Source organism: Protopterus annectens, chromosome 8.part0 (genome assembly GCF_019279795.1).
Source record: "Protopterus annectens isolate FY-2018-M chromosome 8.part0, PAN1.0, whole genome shotgun sequence".
In the NCBI taxonomy this organism is placed as follows: Eukaryota; Metazoa; Chordata; order Ceratodontiformes; family Protopteridae; genus Protopterus; species Protopterus annectens.
This window is the reverse complement of record NC_056741.1, coordinates 800,845,492-800,866,894: the sequence shown is the minus strand read 5'-3', so window position 1 is coordinate 800,866,894 and position 21,403 is coordinate 800,845,492.

The window sequence follows — 21,403 nt, the reverse complement described above, 5'->3', positions numbered from 1 at the left end:
CTTGGTGGGTGAAGACATGTGCATGAATGGAAACGTACTTGGTGGGTGAAGACTTGTGTATGAATGGAAGCATGCACTTGGTGGATGAAGACGTGCACGTATGGATACATGCACTTGGTGGGTGAAGACATGTGCATGAATGGCTGCTTGGTGGGTGAAAACGTACATGAATAGAAACATGCACTTGATGGGTGAAGACATGTGCATGAATGCATGCATGCACTTGGTGGGTGAAGACTTGTGCATGAATGGAAGCATGCACATGATGGGTGAAGACCTGTGCATGAATGGAAACATGCACTTAGTGGGTGAAGACATGTGCATAAATGGATGCATGCACTTGGCGGGTGAAGACATGTGCATGAATGGCCGCTTTGTGGGTGAAGACATGTGCATGAATGGAGACATGCACTTGGTGGGTGAAGACATGTGCATGAATGGATCCATGCACTTGGTGGGTGAAATCTTGTGCATGAATCGAAGCATGCACTTGGTGGGTGAAGACATGTGCATGAATGGAAAAATGTACTTTGTGGGTGAAGACTTGTGCATGAATGGAAGCATGCATTTGGTGGATGAAGACATGCGTGAATGGATGCATGCACTTGGTGGGTGAAGACTTGTGCATGAATGGAAACATGCACTTGGTGGGTGAAGAAGTGCATGAATAGAAACATGCACTTGGTGGATGAAGACATGTGCAGGAATGGATCCATGCACTTGGTGGGTGAAATCTTGTGCATGAATCGAAGCATGCACTTGGTGGGTGAAGACACGTGCATGAATGGAAAAATGTACTTTGTAGGTGAAGACTTGTGCATGAATGGAAGCATGCAGTTGGTGGATGAAGACGTGCATGAATGGATGCATGCACTTGGTGGGTGAAGACTTGTGCATGAATGGAAACATGCACTTGGTGGGTGAAGACATGCATGAATGGAAACATGCACTTGGTGGGTGAAAACGTGTGCATGAATGGATGCATGCACTTGGTGAGTGAAGACTTTTGTGCATGATTGGACACATGCACTTGGTGGGTGAAGACATGTGCATGAATGGATGCATGCACTTGGTGGGTGAAGACATGTGCATGAATGGCCGCTTGGTGGGTGAAGACTTGTGAATAAATGGAAACATGCACTTGGTAGGTGAAGACATGTGCATGAATGGAAACATGCAGTTGGTAGGTGAAGACTTGTGCATGAATGGAAGCATGCACTTGGTGGGTGAAGACTTGTGCATGAATGGATGCATGCACTTGGTTGGTGAAGACTTGTTCATGAATGGCCACTTGGTGGGTGAAGACATGTGCATGAATGGAAACATGCACTTGGTGGGTGAAGATATGTGCATGAATGGATGCATGCACTTGGTGGGTGAAGACATGTGCATGAATGGCCACTTGATGGGTGAAGACGAGCATGAATGGAAACATTCACTTGGTGGATGAAGACATGTGCGTGAATGGACACATGCACTTGGTGGGTGAAGACATGTGCATGAATAGATGCATGCACTTGGTGAGTGAAGACGTGTGCATGAATGGACGCATGCACTTAGTGGGTGAAGACATGTGCATGAATGGATGCATGCACTTAGTGGGTGAAGATGTGTATGAATGGCCGCTTGGTGGGTGAAGACATGCATGAATGGAAACATGCACTCGGTGGGTGAAGACATGTGCATGAATGCATGCATGCTTGCACTTGGTGGGTGAAGACTTGTGCATGAATGGAAGCATGCACTTGGTAGGTGAAGACATCTGCATGAATGGATGCATGCAATTGGTGGGTGAAGACATGTGCATGAATGGCCGCTTGGTGGGTGAAGACGTGCATGAATGGAAGCATGCACTTGGTGGGTGAAGACATGAGCATGAATGGAAACATCTACTTGGTGGGTGAAGACTTGTGCATGAATGGAAGCATGCACCTGGTGGATAAAGACGTGCATGAATGGATGCATGCACTTGGTGGGTGAAGACATGCATGAATGGAAACATGCACTTGGTGGGTGAAGACATATGCCTGAATGCATGCATGCACTTGGTGGGTGAAGACCTGTGCCTGAATGGAAACATGCACTTGGTGAGTGAAGACTTGTGCATGAATGGAAGCATGCACTTGGTGGGTGAAGACTTGTGCATAAATGGAAACATGCACTTGGTGGGTGAAGACTTGTGCATGAATGGCCGCTTGGTGGGTGAAGTCGTGCATAAATGGAAACATGCACTTGGTGGGTGAAGACTTGTGCATGAATAGAAGCATGCACTTGGTGGGTGAAGACCTGTGCATGAATGGAAACATGCACTTGGTGGGTGAAGACTTGTGCATGAATGGCAGCATGCACTTGGTGGGTGAAGACTTGTACATGAATGGAAACATGCACTTGGTGGGTGAAGACTTGCGCATGAATGGCTTCTTGGTAGGTGAAGACGTGCATGAATGGAAACATGCACTTGGTGGGTGAAGACCTGTGCATGAATGGAAGCATGCACGTGGTGGGTGAAGACATGTGCATGAATGGAAACTTACTTGGTGGGTGAAGAATTGTGCATGAATGGAAGCATGCACTTGGTGGAAGAAGACGTGCATGAATGGATGCATGCACTTAGTGGATGAAGACATGTGCATGAATGGCTGCTTGGTGGGTGAAGACGTACATGAATGGAAACATGCACGTGATGGGTGAAGACATGTGCATGAATGGATGCATGCACTTGGTGGGTGAAGACATGTGCATGAATGGCCGCTTGGTGGGTGAAGACGAGCATGAATGGAAACATTCACTTGGTGGGTGAAGTCATGTGCATGAATGGACACATGCACTTGGTGGGTGAAGACATGTGCATGAATAGATGCATGCACTTGGTGAGTGAAGACATCTGCATGAATGGACGCATGCACTTGGCGGTTGAAGACATGTGCATGAATGGATGCATGCCCTTAGTGGGTGAAGATGTGTATGAATGGCCGCTTGGTGGGTGAAGACATGCATGAGTGGAAACATGCACTCGGTGGGTGAAGACATGTGCATGTATGCATGCATGCATGCACTTGGTGGGTGAAGACTTGTGCATGAATGGAAGCATGCACTTGGTGGGTGAAGACCTGTGCATGAAAGGAAACATGCACTTGGTGGTTGAAGACTTGTGCATGAATGGAAGCTTGCACTTGGTGGGTGAAGACTTGTGCATGAATGGAAACATGCACTTGGTGGGTGAAGACTTGTGCATGAATGGCTGCTTAGTGGGTGAAGACGTGCATGAATGGAAACATGCACTTGGTGGGTGAAGACTTGTGCATAAATGGAATCATGCACATGGTGGGTGAAGACATGTGCATGAATGGAAGCATGCACTTGGTGGATGAAGACCTGTGTATGAATGGAAACATGCACTTGGTGGGTGAAGACATCTGCATGAATGGATGCATGCACTTGGTGGGTAAAGACATGTGCATGAATGGTCGCTTGGTGGGTGAAGACATGCATGAATGGAAACAAGCACTTGGTGGGTGAAGACGTGCATGAATGGATGCATGCACTTTGTGGGTGAAAATGTGTGCATGAATGGAAACATGCACTTGGTGGGTGAAGACATGTGCATGAATGTAAACATGTACTTGGGGGGTGAAGACTTGTGCATGAATGGAAGCATGCACTTGGTGAATGAAGATGTGCATGAATGGATGCATGCACTTGGTGGGTGAAGACATGTGCATGAATGGCTGCTTGGTGGGTGAAAACATACATCAATGGAAACATGCACTTGATGGGTGAAGACATGTGCATGAATGCAGGCATGCACTTGGTGGGTGAAGACTTGTGCATGAATGGAAGCATGCACTTGGTGGGTGAAGACCTGTGCATGAATGGAAACATGCACTTGGTGGGTGAAGACCTGTGCATGAATGGAAGCATGCACTTGGTGGGTGAAGACTTGTGCATGAATGGAAACATGCACTTGGTGGGTGAAGACTTGTGCATGAATGGCCGCTTGGTGGGTGAAGACATGCATGAATGAAAACATGCACTTGGTGGGTGAAGACTTGTGCATGAATGGAAGCATGCACATGGTGAGTGAAGACATGTGCATGAATGGAAACATGGACTTGGTGGGTAAAGACTTGTGCATGAATGGAAGCATGCACTTGGTGGATGAAGACGTGCATGAATGGATGCATGCACTTGGTGGGTGAAGACATGTGCATGAATGGCTGCTTGGTGGGTGAAGACGTACATGAATGGAAACATGCACATGATGGGGGAAGACATGTGCATGAATGGATGCATGCACTTGGTGGGTGAAGACATGCACATGAATGGCCGCTTGGTGGGTGAAGACATGCATGAATGGAAATATGCACTTGGTGGGTGAAGACATTTGTATGAATGGAAAAATGTACTTGGTGGGTGAAGACTTGTGCATGAAGGGAAGCATGCATTTGGTGGATGAAGACGTGCATGAATGGATGCATGCATTTGGCGGGTGAAGACTTGTGCATGAATGGAAACATGCACTTGGTGGGTGAAGACATGCATGAATGGAAGCATGCACTTGGTGGGTGAAAACTTGTGCATGAATGGATGCATGCACTTGGTGAGTGAAGATGTGTGTGCATGAATGGATGCATGCACTTGGTGGGTGAAGACATGTGCATGAATGGCCGCTTGGTGGGTGAAGACATGTGAACGAATGGAAACATGCACTTGGTAGGTGAAGACATGTCCATGAATGGAAACATGCAGTTGGTAGGTGAAGACTTGTGCATGAATGGAAGCATGCACTTTGTGGGTGAAGACTTGTGCATGAATGGAAACATGAACTTGGTTGGTGAAGACTTGTGCATGAATGGTCACTTGGTGGGTGAAGACATGTGCATGAATGGAAACATGCACTTGGTGGGGTGAAGACTTGTGCATGAATGGAAGCATGCACTTGGTGGGTGAAGACTTGTGCATGAATGGAAACATGCACTTGTTGGGTGAAGACTTCTGCATGAATGGCCGCTTGGTGGGTGAAGTCATGTGCATGAATGGAAACATGCACTTGGTGGGGTGAAGACTTGTGCATGAATGGATGCATGCACTTGGTGGGTAAAGACTTGTGCATGAATGGAAACATGCACTTGCTGGGTGAAGACTTGTGCATGAATGGAAGCTTGGTGGGTGAAGACATGTCCATGAATGGAAACATGCACTTGGTGTGTGAAGACTTGTGCATGAATGGAAGCATGGACATGGTGAGTGAAGACATGTGCATGAACGGAAACATGTAGTTGGTGGGTGAAGACTTGTGCATGAATGGAAGCATGCACTTGGTGGATGAAGACATGCATGAATGGATGCATGCACTTGGTGGGTGAAGACATGTGCATGAATGGCGGTTTGGTGGGTGAAGACGTACATGAATGGAAACATGGACTTGATGGGTCAAGACATGTGCATGAATGGATGCATGCACTTGGTGGGAGAAGACATGTGGATGAATGGCCGCTTGGTGGGTGAAAACGTGCATGAATGGAAACATGCATTGGTGGGTGAAGACATGTGCATGAATGGATGTATGCACTTGGTGGGTGAAGACTTGTGCATGAACGAAAACATGCACTTGGTGGGTGAAGACTTGTGCATGAATGGCCGCTTGATGGGTGAAGACATGTGCATGAATGCAAACATGCACTTGGTGGGTGAAAACTTGTGCATGAATGGAAGCATGCACTTGGTGGTTGAAGACTTGTGCATGAATGAAAACATGCACTTGTTGGGTGAAGACTTGTGCATGAATGGAAGCATGCACTTGGTGGGTGAGGACTTATGCATGAATGGAAAAATGCACTTGGTGCATGAAGACTTGTGCATGAATGGCCGCTTGGTGGGTGAAGACGTGCATGAATGGCAACATGCACTTGGTGGGTGAAGACATGTGCACAAATGGAAACATGCACTTGGTGGGTGAAAACTTGTGCATGAATGGAAGCATGCACTTGGTGGGTGAAGACTTGTGCATGAATGGAAACATGCACTTGGTGGGTGAAGACTTGTGCATGAATGGAAGCATGCACTTGGTGGGTGAAGACTTATGCATGAATGGAAACATGCACTTGGTGCGTGAAGACTTGTGCATAAATAGCCGCTTGGTGGGTGAAGATGTGCATGAATGGCAACATGCACTTGGTGGGTGAAGACTTGTGCATGAATGGAAGCATGCACGTGGTGGGTGAAGACATGTGCATGAATGGAAACATGTACTTGTTGGGTAAAGACTTGTGCATGAATGGAAGAATGCACTTGGTGGCTGAAGACGTGCATGAATGGATGCATGCACTTGGTGGGTGAAGGTGTGCATGAATGGCTGCTTGGTGGGTGAAGACGTACATGAATGGAAACATGCACTTTATGGGTGAAGCATGTCCATGAATGGATGCATGCACTTGGTGGGTGAAGACATGTGCATGAATGGCCGCTTGGTGTTTGAAGATGTGCATGAATGGAAACATGCACTTGGTGGGTGAAGACATGTGCATGAATGGACGCATGCACTTGGTGGGTGAAGACATGTGCATGAATAGACGCATGCACTTGGTGAGTGAAGACATGTGCATGAATGGGCGCATGCACTTGGTGGGTGAAGACATGTGCATAAATGGATGCATGCACTTAGTGGGTGAAGATGTGTATGAATGGCTGCTTGGTGGGTGATGACATGCATGAATGGAAACATGCACGTGGTGAGTGAACACATGTGCATGAATGCATGCATGCATGCACTTGGTGGGTGAAGACTTGTGCATGAATGGAAGCATGCACTTGGTGGATGAAGACCTGTGTATGAATGGAAACATGCACTTGGTGGGTGAAGACATGTGCATGAATGGATGCATGCACTTGGTGGGTGAAGAAATGTGCATGAATGGCCGCTTGGTGGGTGAAGATGTGCATGAATGGAAACATGCACTTGGTGGGTGAAGACATGTGCATAAATGGATGCATGCACTTGGTGGGTGAAAACTTGTGCATGAATCGAAGCATGCACTTTGTGGGTGAAGACGTGCATGAATGGAAACATGTACTTGGTGGGGGAAGACTTGTGCATGAATGGAGGCATGCAATTGGTAGATGAAGACTTGTGAATGAATGGAAACATGCATTTGTTGGGTGAAGACTTGTGCATGAATGGCCGCTTGGTGAGTGAAGACATGTGCATAAATGGAAACATGCACTTGATGGGGTGAAGACTTGTGCATGAATGGAAGCATGCACATGGTGGGTGAAGACATGTGCATGAATGGAAACATGTACTTGGTGGGTGAAGACTTGTGCATGAATGGAAGCAGGCACTTGGTGGATGAATACGTGCATGAATGGATGCATGCACTTGGTGGGTGAAGATATGTGCATGAATGGCTGCTTGGTGGGTGAAGACGTACATGAATGGAAACATGCACTTGATGGGTCAAGTCATGTGCATGAATGGATGCATGCACTTCGTTTGTGAAGACATGTGCATGAATGGCCGCTTGGTGGGTGAAGACGTGCATGAATGGAAGCATGCACTTGGTGGGTGAAGACATGTGCATGAATGGATGTATGCACTTGGTGGGTGAAATCTTGTGCATGAATCGAAGCATCATTTAGTGGGTGAAGACATGTGCATGAATGGAAAAATGTACTTGGTGGGTGAAGACTTGTGCATGAATGGAAGCATGCACTTGGTGTATGAAGACATGTATGAATGGATGCATGCACTTGGTGGGTGAAGACTTGTACATGAATGGAAACATGCACTTGTGGGTGAAGACATGCATGAATGGAAGCATGCACTTGGTGGGTGAAAACTTGTGCATGAATGGATGCATGCACTTGGTGAGTAAAGACTTGTGCATGAATGGATGCATGTACTTGGTGGGTGAAGACATGTGCATGAATGGATGCATGCACTTGGTGGGTGAAGACATGTGCTTGAATGGCCGCTTGGTGGGTGAAGACATGTGAATGAATGGAAACATGCACTTGGTAGGTGAAGACATGTGCATGAATGGAAACATGCACTTGGTAGGTGAAGACTTGTGCATGAATGGAAGCATGCACTTGGTGGGTCAAGACTTGTGCATGAATGGAAACATGCATTTGATTGGTGAAGAAGTGTGCATGAATGGCCACTTGGTAGGTGAAGACATGTGTATGAATGGAAACATGCACTTATTGGGTGAAGACTTGTGCATGAAAGGAAACATGCACTTGTTGGGTGAAGACTTGTGCATGAATGGCCACTTGGTGGGTGAAGACTTGTGTATGAATGGAAACATGCACTTGGTGGGTGAAGACTTGTGCATGAATGATCGCTTGGTGGGTGAAGACGTGCATGAATGGAAACATGCACTTGGTGGGTGAAGACTTGTGAATGAATGGAAGCATACACATGGTGGATGAAGACGTGCATGAATGGAAACATGTACTTGCTGGGTAAAGACTTGTGCATGAATGGAAGCATGCACTTGGTGGATGAAGAAGTGCATGAATGGATGCATGCACTTGGTGGGTGAAGACGTGCATGAATGGCTGCTTGGTGGTTGAAGACGTAAATGAATGGAAACATGCACTTGATGGGTGAAGACGTGCATGAACGGATGCATGCACTTGGTTGATGAAGACATGTGCATGAATAGACACAGGCACTTGGTGAGTGAAGAGGTGTGCATGAATGGACGCATGCACTTGGTGGGTGAAGACATGTGCATGAATGGATGCATGCATTTAGGTGGTGAAGATGTGTATGAATGGCCGCTTGGTGGGTGAAGACATGCATGAATGGAAACATGCACTTGGTGGGTGAAGACATGTGCATGAATGCATGCATGCATGCACTTTGTGGGTGAAGACTTGTGCATGAATGGAAGCATGCACTTGGTGAATGAAGACCGGTGTATGAATGGAAACATGCACTTGGTGGGTGAAGACTTGTGCATGAATGGATGCATGCACTTGGTGGGTGAAGACATGTACATGAATGGCCGCTTGGTGGGTGAAGATGTGCATGAATGGAAACATGCACTTCATGGGTGAAGACATGTGCATGAGAGGATGCATGCACTTGGTGGGTGAAAACTTGTGCAGGAATCGAAGCATCCACTTGGTGGGTGAAGACATGTGCATCAATGGAAACATGCACTTGGTGGGGTGAAGACTTGTGCATGTATGGAAGCATGCAGTTTGTGGGTGAAGACTTGTGCATGAATGGAAACATGCACTTGTTGGGTGAAGACTTCTGAATGAATGGCCACTTGGTGGGTGAAGACATGTGCATGAATGGAAACATGCACTTGGTATGGTGAAGACTTGTGCATGAATGGCAGCATGTACTTGGTGGGTGAAGACTTGTGCATGAATGGAAACATGCACTTGTTGGGTTAAGACTTGTGCATGAATGGCCACTTGGTGGGTGAAGACATGTGCATGAATGGAAGCATGCACATGGTGGGTGAGGACATGTGCATGAATGGAAACATGTACTCGGTGGGTGAAGACATGTGCATGAATGGAAGCATGCACTTGTGGATGAAGACGTGCATGAATGGATGCATGCACTTGGTGGGTGAAGACGTGCATGAATGGCTGCTTGGTGGGTGAAGACGTACATGAATGGAAAATGCACTTGATGGGTCAAGACATGTGCATTAATGGATGCATGCACTTGGTGGGTGAAGACATGTGCATGAATGGCTGCTTGATGGGTGAAGACGTACATGAATGGAAACATGCACTTGATGGGTCAAGACATGTGCATGAATGGATGCATGCACTTGGTGGGTGAAGACATGTGCATGAATGGCCGCTTGGTGGGTGAAGACATGCATAAATGGAAACATGCACTTGTTGGGTGAAGACATGTGCATGAATGGATGTATGCACTTGGTGGGTGAAATCTTTTGCATGAATCGAAGCATCACTTGGTGGGTGAAGACATGTGCATGAATGGAAAAATGTACTTGGTGGGTGAAGACTTGTGCATGAATGGAAGCATGCATTTGGTGTATGAAGACGTGCATGAATGGATGCATGCACTTGGTGGGTGAAGACTTGTACATGAATGGAAACATGCACTTGGTGGGTGAAGACATGCATGAATGGAAGCATGCACTTGGTGGGTGAAAACTTGTGCATGAATGGATGCATGCACTTGGTGAGTGAAGACTTGTGCATGAATGGATGCATGCACTTGGTAGGTGAAGACATGTGCATGGATGGATGCATGCACTTGGTGGGTGAAGACATGTGCTTGAATGGAAACATGCACTTGGTAGGTGAAGACTTGTGCATGAATGGAAGCATGCATTTGGTGGGTCAAGACTTGTGCATGAATGGAAACATGCATTTGATTGGTGAAGAAGTGTGCATGAATGGCCACTTGGTAGGTGAAGACATGTGTATGAATGGAAACATGCACTTATTGGGTGAAGACTTGTGCATGAATGGAAACATGCACTTGTTGGGTGAAGACTTGTGCATGAATGGCCACTTGGTGGGTGAAGACTTGTGTATGAATGGAAACATGCACTTGGTGGGTGAAGACTTGTGCATGAATGGCCGCTTGGTGGGTGAAGACGTGCATGAATGGAAACATGCACTTGGTGGGTGAAGACTTGTGAATGAATGGAAGCATACACATGGTGGATGAAGACGTGCATTAATGGAAACATGTACTTGCTGGGTAAAGACTTGTGCATGAATGGAAACATGCACTTGGTGGATGAAAAAGTGCATGAATGGATGCATGCACTTGGTGGGTGAAGACGTGCATGAATGGCTGCTTGGTGGTTGAAGACGTAAATGAATGGAAACATGCACTTGATGGGTGAAGACATGTGCATGAACGGATGCATGCACTTGGTTGCTGAAGACATGTGCATGAATAGACGCAGGCACTTGGTGAGTGAAGAGGTGTGCATGAATGGACGCATGCACTTGGTGGGTGAAGACATGTGCGTGAATGGATGCATGCATTTAGTTGGTGAAGATGTGTATGAATGGCCACTTGGTGGGTGAAGACATGCATGAATGGAAACATGCACTTGGTGGGTGAAGACATGTGCATGAATGCATGCATGCATGCACTTTGTGGGTGAAGACTTGTGCATGAATGGAAGCATGCACTTGGTGAATGAAGACCGGTGTATGAATGGAAACATGCACTTGGTGGGTGAAGACTTGTGCATGAATGGATGCATGCACTTGGTGGGTGAAGACATGTACATGAATGGCCGCTTGGTGGGTGAAGATGTGCATGCATGGAAACATGCACTTCATGGGTGAAGACATGTGCATGAGAGGATGCATGCACTTGGTGGGTGAAAACTTGTGCATGAATCGAAGCATCCACTTGGTGGGTGAAGACATGTGCATCAATGGAAACATGCACTTGGTGGGGTGAAGACTTGTGCATGAATGGAAGCATGCAGTTGGTGGGTGAAGACTTGTGCATGAATGGAAACATGCACTTGTTGGATGAAGACTTCTGCATGAATGGCCACTTGGTGGGTGAAGACATGTGCATGAATGGAAACATGCACTTGGTATGGTGAAGACTTGTGCATGAATGGCAGCATGTACTTGGTGGGTGAAGACTTGTGCATGAATGGAAACATGCACTTGTTGGGTTAAGACTTGTGCATGAATGGCCGCTTGGTGGGTGAAGACATGTGCATGAATGGAAGCATGCACATGGTGGGTGAGGACATGTGCATGAATGGAAACATGTACTCGGTGGGTGAAGACGTGCATGAATGGAAGCATGCACTTGTGGATGAAGACGTGCATGAATGGATGCATGCACTTGGTGGGTGAAGACGTGCATGAATGGCTGCTTGGTGGGTGAAGACGTACATGAATGGAAAATGCACTTGATGGGTCAAGACATGTGCATTAATGGATGCATGCACTTGGTGGGTGAAGACATGTGCATGAATGGCTGCTTGATGGGTGAAGACGTACATGAATGGAAACATGCACTTGATGGGTCAAGACATGTGCATGAATGGATGCATGCACTTGGTGGGTGAAGACATGTGCATGAATGGCCGCTTGGTGGGTGAAGACATGCATAAATGGAAACATGCACTTGTTGGGTGAAGACATGTGCATGAATGGATGTATGCACTTGGTGGGTGAAATCTTTTGCATGAATCGAAGCATCACTTGGTGGGTGAAGACATGTGCATGAATGGAAAAATGTACTTGGTGGGTGAAGACTTGTGCATGAATGGAAGCATGCACTTGGTGTATGAAGACGTGCATGAATGGATGCATGCACTTGGTGGGTGAAGACTTGTACATGAATGGAAACATGCACTTGGTGGGTGAAGACATGCATGAATGGAAGCATGCACTTGGTAGGTGAAGACATGTGCATGGATGGATGCATGCACTTGGTGGGTGAAGACATGTGCATGAATGGCTGCTTGGTGGGTGAAGACATGTGAATGAATGGAAACATGCACTTGGTAGGTGAAGACATGTGCATGAATGGAAACATGCACTTGGTAGGGGAAGACTTGTGCATGAATGGAAGCATGCACATGGTGGGTCAAGACATGTGCATGAATTGAGACATGCACTTGTTGGGTGAAGACTTGTGTATGAATGGAAGCATGCACTTGGTGGGTGAAGACTTGTGCATGAATGGCCGCTTGGTGGGTGAAGACATGTGCATGAATGTAGACATGCACTTGGTGGGTGAAGACTTGTGCATGAATGGAAGCATGCACTTGGTGGGTGAAGACTTGTGCATGAATGAAAACATGCACTTGTTGGGTGAAGACTTGTGCATGAATGGCCCCTTGGTGGGTGAAGACATGTGCATGAATGGAAACATGCACTTGGTGGGTGAAGACTTGTGCATGAATGGAAGCATGCACATGGTGGGTGAAGACTTGTGCATGAATGAAAACATGCTCTTGTTGGGTGAAGACTTGTGCATGAATGGCCCCTTGTTAGGTGAAGACTTGTGCATGAATGGAAACATGCACTTGTTGGGTGAAGACTTGTGCATGAATGGCCACTTGGTGGGTGAAGACTTGTGCATGAATGGAAACATGCACTTGGTGGGTGAAGACTTGTGCATGAATGGCCGCTTGGTGGGTGAAGACGTGCATGAATGGAAACATGCACTTGGTGGGTGAAGACTTGTGAATGAATGGAAGCATGCACATGGTGGGTGAAGACGTGCAAGAATGGAAACATGTACTTGCTGGGTAAAGACTTGCACATGAATGGAAGCATGCACTTGGTGAGTGAAGACTTGTGCATGAATGGATGCATGCACTTGGTAGGTGAAGACATGTGCATGGATGGATGCATGCACTTGGTGGGTGAAGACATGTGCTTGAATGGCCGCTTGGTGGGTGAAGACATGTCAATGAATGGAAACATGCACTTGGTAGGTGAAGACATGTGCATGAATGGAAACATGCACTTGGTAGGTGAAGACTTGTGCATGAATGGAAGCATGCACTTGGTGGGTCAAGACTTTGTGCATGAATGGAAACATGCATTTGATTGGTGAAGAAGTGTGCATGAATGGCCACTTGGTAGGTGAAGACATGTGTATGAATGGAAACATGCACTTATTGGGTGAAGACTTGTGCATGAATGGAAACATGCACTTGGTGGGTGAAGACTTGTGCATGAATGGCCGCTTGGTGGGTGAAGATGTGCATGAATGGAAACATGCACTTGGTGGGTGAAGACTTGTGAATGAATGGAAGCATACACATGGTGGATGAAGACGTGCATGAATGGAAACATGTACTTGCTGCGTAAAGACTTGTGCATGAATGGAAGCATGCACTTGGTGGATGAAAAAGTGCATGAATGGACGCATGCACTTGGTGGGAGAAGACGTGCATGAATGGCTGCTTGGTGGTTGAAGACGTAAATGAATGGAAACATGCACTTGATGGGTGAAGACATGTGCATGAACGGATGCATGCACTTGGTTGCTGAAGACATGTGCATGAATAGACGCAGGCACTTGGTGAGTGAAGAGGTGTGCATGAATGGACGCATGCACTTGGTGGGTGAAGACATGTGCGTGAATGGATGCATGCATTTAGTTGGTGAAGATGTGTATGAATGGCCGCTTGGTGGGTGAAGACATGCATGAATGGAAACATGCACTTGGTGGGTGAAGACATGTGCATGAATGCATGCATGCACTTTGTGGGTGAAGACTTGTGCATGAGTGGAAGCATGCACTTGGTGAATGAAGACCGGTGTATGAATGGAAACATGCACTTGGTGGGTGAAGACTTGTGCATGAATGGATGCATGCACTTGGTGGGTGAAGACATGTACATGAATGGCTTGGTGGGTGAAGATGTGCATGAATGGAAACATGCACTTCATGGGTGAAGACATGTGCATGAGAGGATGCATGCACTTGGTGGGTGAAAACTTGTGCATGAATCGAAGCATCCACTTGGTGGGTGAAGACATGTGCATCAATGGAAACATGCACTTGGTGGGGTGAAGACTTGTGCATGAATGGAAGCATGCAGTTGGTGGGTGAAGACTTGTGCATGAATGGAAACATGCACTTGTTGGGTGAAGACTTCTGCATGAATGGCCACTTGGTGGGTGAAGACATGTGCATGAATGGAAACATGCACTTGGTATGGTGAAGACTTGTGCATGAATGGCAGCATGTACTTGGTGGGTGAAGACTTGTGCATGAATGGAAACATACACTTGTTGGGTTAAGACTTGTGCATGAATGGCCGCTTGGTGGGTGAAGACATGTGCATGAATGGAAGCATGCACATGGTGGGTGAGGACATGTGCATGAATGGAAACATGTACTCGGTGGGTGAAGACTTGTGCATGAATGGATGCATGCACTTGGTGGGTGAAGACGTGCATGAATGGCTGCTTGGTGGGTGAAGACGTACATGAATGGAAAATGCACTTGATGGGTCAAGACATGTGCATTAATGGATGCATGCACTTGGTGGGTGAAGACATGTGCATGAATGGCTGCTTGATGGGTGAAGACGACATGAATGGAAACATGCACTTGATGGGTCAAGACATGTGCATGAATGGATGCATGCACTTGGTGGGTGAAGACATGTGCATGAATGGCCGCTTGGTGGGTGAAGACATGCATAAATGGAAACATGCACTTGTTGGGTGAAGACATGTGCATGAATGGATGTATGCACTTGGTGGGTGAAATCTTTTGCATGAATCGAAGCATCACTTGGTGGGTGAAGACATGTGCATGAATGGAAAAATGTACTTGGTGGGTGAAGACTTGTGCATGAATGGAAGCATGCACTTGGTGTATGAAGACGTGCATGAATGGATGCATGCACTTGGTGGGTGAAGACTTGTACATGAATGGAAACATGCACTTGGTGGGTGAAGACATGCATGAATGGAAGCATGTACTTGGTAGGTGAAGACATGTGCATGGATGGATGCATGCACTTGGTGGGTGAAGACATGTGCATGAATGGCTGCTTGGTGGGTGAAGACATGTGAATGAATGGAAACATGCACTTGGTAGGTGAAGACATGTGCATGAATGGAAACATGCACTTGGTAGGGGAAGACTTGTGCATGAATGGAAGCATGCACTTGGTGGGTCAAGACATGTGCATGAATTGAGACATGCACTTGTTGGGTGAAGACTTGTGTATGAATGGAAGCATGCACTTGGTGGGTGAAGACTTGTGCATGAATGGCCGCTTGGTGGATGAAGACATGTGCATGAATGTAGACATGCACTTGGTGGGTGAAGACTTGTGCATGAATGGAAGCATGCACTTGGTGGTTGAAGACTTGTGCATGAATGAAAACATGCACTTGGGTGAAGACTTGTGCATGAATGGCCCCTTGGTGGGTGAAGACATGTGCATGAATGGAAACATGCACTTGGTGGGTGAAGACTTGTGCATGAATGGAAGCATGCACATGGTGGGTGAAGACTTGTGCATGAATGAAAACATGCTCTTGTTGAGTGAAGACTTGTGCATGAATGGCCCCTTGTTGGGTGAAGACTTGTGCATGAATGGAAACATGCACTTGTTGGGTGAAGACTTGTGCATGAATGGTCACTTGGTGGGTGAAGACTTGTGCATGAATGGAAACATGCACTTGGTGGGTGAAGACTTGTGCATGAATGGCCGCTTGGTGGGTGAAGACGTGCATGAATGGAAACATGCACTTGGTGGGTGAAGACTTGTGAATGAATGGAAGCATGCACATGGTGGGTGAAGACGTGCAAGAATGGAAACATGTACTTGCTGGGTAAAGACTTGCACATGAATGGAAGCATGCACTTGGTGGATGAAGAAATGCATGAATGGATGCATGCACTTGGTGGGTGAAGACGTGCATGAATGGCTGCTTGGTGGTTAAAGACATAAATGAATGGAAACATGCACTTGATGGGTGAAGACATGTGCATGAACGGATGCATGCACTTGGCTGGTGAAGACATGTGCATGAATAGACGCAGGCACTTGGTGAGTGAAGAGGTGTGCATGAATGGACGCATGCACTTGGTGGGTAAAGACATGTGCATGAATGGATGCATGCACTTAGTGGGTGAAGATGTGTATGAATGGCCGCTTGGTGGGTGAAGACATGCATGAATGGAAACATGCACTTGGTGGGTGAAGACATGTGCATGAATGCATGCATGCATGCACTTTGTCGGTGAAGACTTGTGCATGAATGGAAGCATGCACTTGGTGAATGAAGACCGGTTTATGAATGGAAACATGCACTTGGTGGGTGAAGACTTGTGCATGAATGGATGCATGCACTTGGTGGGTGAAGATATGTGCATGAATGGCCGCTTGGTCGGTGAAGATGTGCATGAATGGAAACATGCACTTCATGGGTGAAGACATGTGCATGAATGGATGCATGCACTTGGTGGGTGAAAACTTGTGCATGAATCGAAGCATCCACTTGGTGGGTGAAGACATGTGCATCAATGGAAACATGCAGTTGGTGGGGTGAAGACTTGTGCATGAATGGAAGCATGCAGTTGGTGGGTGAAGTCTTGTGCATGAATGGAAACATGCACTTGTTGGGTGAAGACTTCTGCATGAATGGCCACTTGGTGGGTGAAGACATGTGCATGAATGGAAACATGCACTTGGTATGGTGAAGACTTGTGCATGAATGGAAGCATGTACTTGGTGGGTGAAGACTTGTGCATGAATGGAAACATGCACTTGTTGGGTTAAGACTTGTGCATGAATGGACGCTTGGTGGGTGAAGACATGTGCATGAATGGAAACGCACTTGGTGGGTGAAGACTTGTGCATGAATGGAAGCATGCACATGGTGGGTGAAGACATGTACATGAATGGAAACATGTACTCGGTGGGTGAAGACTTGTGCATGAATGGAAGCATGCACTTGTGGATGAAGACGTTCATGAATGGATGCATGCACTTGGTGGGTGAAGACGTGCATGAATGGCTGCTTGGTGGGTGAAGACGTACATGAATGGAAACATGCACTTGATGGGTCAAGACATGTGCATTAATGGATGCATGCACTTCGTGGGTGAAGTCATGTGCATGAATGGCTGCTTGATGGGTGAAGACGTACATGAATGGAAATATGCACTTGATGGGTCAAGACATGTGCATGAATGGATGCATGCACTTGGTGGGTGAAGACATGTGCATGAATGGCCGCTTGGTGGGTGAAGACGTGCATAAATGGAAACATGCACTTGGTGGGTGAAGACATGTGCATGAATGGATGTATGCACTTAGTGGGTGAAATCTTTTGCATGAATCGAAGCATCACTTGGTGGGTGAAGACGTGCATGAATGGAAAAATGTACTTGGTGGGTGAAGACTTGTGCATGAATGGAAGCATGCACTTGGTGTATGAAGACGTGCATGAATGGATGCATGCACTTGGTGGGTGAAGACATGTGCATGAATGGATGCATGCACTTGGTGGGTGAAGACATGTGCATGGATGGATGCATGCACTTGGGTGAAGACATGTGCATGAATGGTTGCTTGGTGGGTGAAGACATGTGAATGAATGGAAACATGCACTTGGTAGGTGAAGACATGTGCATGAATGGAAACATGCACTTGGTAGATGAAGACTTGTGCATGAATGGAAGCATGCACATGGTGGGTGAAGACATGTGCATGAATTGAGACATGCACTTGTTGGGTGAAGACTTGTGCATGAATTAAAACATGCACTTGTTGGGTGAAGACTTGTGCATGAATGGCCCCTTGGTGGGTGAAGACATGTGCATGAATGGAAACATGCACTTGGTGGGTGAAGACTTGTGCATGAATGGAAGCATGCACTTGGTGGGTGATGACTTGTGCATGAATGGAAACATGCACTTGGTAGGTGAAGACTTGTGCATGAGTGGCCTCTTGGTGGGTGAAGACATGCATGAATGGAAACATGCACTTGTTGGGTGAAGACTTGTGCATGAATGGAAGCATGCACGTCATGGGTGAACGCATGTGTATGAAAGGAAACATGTACTTGGTGGGTAAAGACTTGTGCATGAATGGAAGCATGCACTTGGTGGATGAAGACGTGCAGAATGGATGCATGCATTGGTGGGTGAAGACATGTGCATGAATGGCTGCTTAGTGGGTGAAGACGTACATGAATGGAAACATGCCCTTGATGGGTGAAGAAATGTGCATGAATGGATGCATGCACTTGGTGGGTGAAGACATGTGCATGAATGGCCGCTTGGTGGGTGAAGGCATGCATGAATGGAAACATGCACTTGGTGGGTGAAGACATGTGCATGAATGGACGCATGCACTTGGTGGGTGAAGACATTTGCATGAATAGACGCATGCACTTGGTGAGCAAAGACATGTGCATGAATGTACGCATGCACTTGGTAGGTGAAGACATTTGCATGAATGGATGCATGCACTTAGTGGGTGAAGATGTTTATGAATGGCTGCTTGGTGGGTGAAGACATGCATGAATGGAAACATGCACTTGGTGGGTGAAGACATGTGCATGAATGCATGCTTGCATGCACTTGGTGGGTGAAGACTTGTGCATGAATGGAAGCATGACCTTGGTGGATGAAGACCTGTGTATTAATGGAAACATGCACTTGGTGGGTGAAGACTTGTGCATGAATGGCCGTTTGGTTGGTGAAGACTTGTGCATGAATGGAAACATGCACTTGGTGGGTGAAGACTTGTGCATGAATGGAAGCATGCACGTGGTGGGTGAAGACATGTGCATGAATGGAAACATGTGCTTGGTGGGAAAAGACTTGTGCATGAATGGAAGCATGCACTTGGATGAAGACGTGCATGAATGGATGCATGCACTTGGTGGGTGAAGACATGTGCATGAATGGCTGCTTGGTGGGTGAAGACCTACATGAATGGAAACACGCACTTGATGGGTGAAGACATGTTCATGAATGGATGCATGCACTTGGTGGGTGAAGTCATGTGCATGAATGCATACATGCATGCACTTGATGGGTGAAGACTTGTGCATGAATGGAGGCATGCACCTGGTGGATGAAGACCTGTGTATGAATGGAAACATGCACTTGGTGGGTGAAGACATGTGCATGAATGGATGCATGCACTTGGTGGGTGAAGACATGTGCATGAATGGCCGCTTGGTAGGTGAAAATGTGTATGAATGGAAACATGCACTTGGTGGGTGAAGAGATGTGCATGAATGGATGCATGCACTTGGTGGGTGAAAACTTGTGCATGAATCGATGCATGCACTTGGTGGGTGAAGATATGTGCATGAATGGAAACATGCACTTGGTGGGTGAATACATGTGCATGAATGGAAACATGCACTTGGTGGGTGAAGATGTGCATGAATGGCTGCTTGGTGGGTGAAGACGTGCATGAAATGAAACATGCACTTGGTGGGTGAAGATATGTGCATGAATGGATCCATGCACTTGGTGGGTGAATTCTTGTGCATGAATCGAAGCATGCACTTGGTGGGTGAAGACATGTGCATGAATGGAAAAATGTACTTGATGGGTGAAGACTTGTGCATGAATGGAAGCATGCATTTGGTGGGTGAAGACTTGTGCATGAATGGAAACGTGCACTTGGTGGCTGAAGACATGCATGAATGGAAGCATGCACTTGGTGAGTGAAGACTTGTGTGCATGAATGGACGCATGCACTTGGTGGGTGAAGACATGTGCATGAATGGATGCATGCACTTGGTGGGTGAAGACATGTGCATGAATGGCCACTTGGTAGGTGAAAATGTTTATGAATGGAAACATGCACTTGGTGGGTGAAAATGTGTATGAATGGAAACATGCACTTGGTGGGTGAAGACATGTGCATGAATGGATGCATGCACTTGGTGGGTGAAAACTTGTGCATGAATCGATGCATGCACTTGGTGGGTGAAGACATGTGCATGAATGGAAACATGCACTTGGTGGGTGAATACATGTGCATGAATGGAAACATGCACTTGGTGGGTGAAGACGTGCATGAAATGAAACATGCACTTGGTGGGTGAAGATATGTGCATGAATGGATCCATGCACTTGGTGGGTGAATTCTTGTGCATGAATCGAAGCATGCACTTGGTGGGTGAAGACATGTGCATGAATGGAAAAATGTACTTGGTGGGTGAAGACTTGTGCATGAATGGAAGCATGCATTTGGTGGGTGAAGACTTGTGCATGAATGGAAACATGCACTTGGAGCCTGAAGACATGCATGAATGGAAGCATGCACTTGGTGAGTGAAGACTTGTGTGCATGAATGGATGCATGCACTTGGTGGGTGAAGACATGTGCATGAATGGATGCATGCACTTGGTGGATGAAGACATGTGCATGAATGGCCACTTGGTAGGTGAAAATGTTTATGAATGGAAACATGCACTTGGTGGGTGAAGACATGTGCATGAATGGATGCATGCACTTGGTGGGTGAAAACTTGTGCATGAATCAAAGCATGCACTTGGTGGGTGAAGACATGTGCATGAATGGAAACATGTACTTGGTGGGTGAAGACTTGTGCATGAATGGAAGCATGCACTTAGTGGATGAAGACATGCCTGAATGGATGCATGCACTTGCTAGGTGAAGACATGTGCATGAATGGCTGCTTGATTGGTGAAAACATACATGAATGGAAACATGCACTTGATGGGAGAAGACATGTGCATGAATGCATGCGTGCACTTGGTGGGTGAAGACTTGTGCATGAATGGAAGCATGCACTTGGTTGGTGAAGACCTGTGCATGAATGGAAACATGCACTTGGTGGGTGAATACATGTATATACAAAAAGAGAAACTATCCGCTGAACTGTATAATCAAAGGGCTCTCCTCCAAAACCACAATATACTCCACCACTTG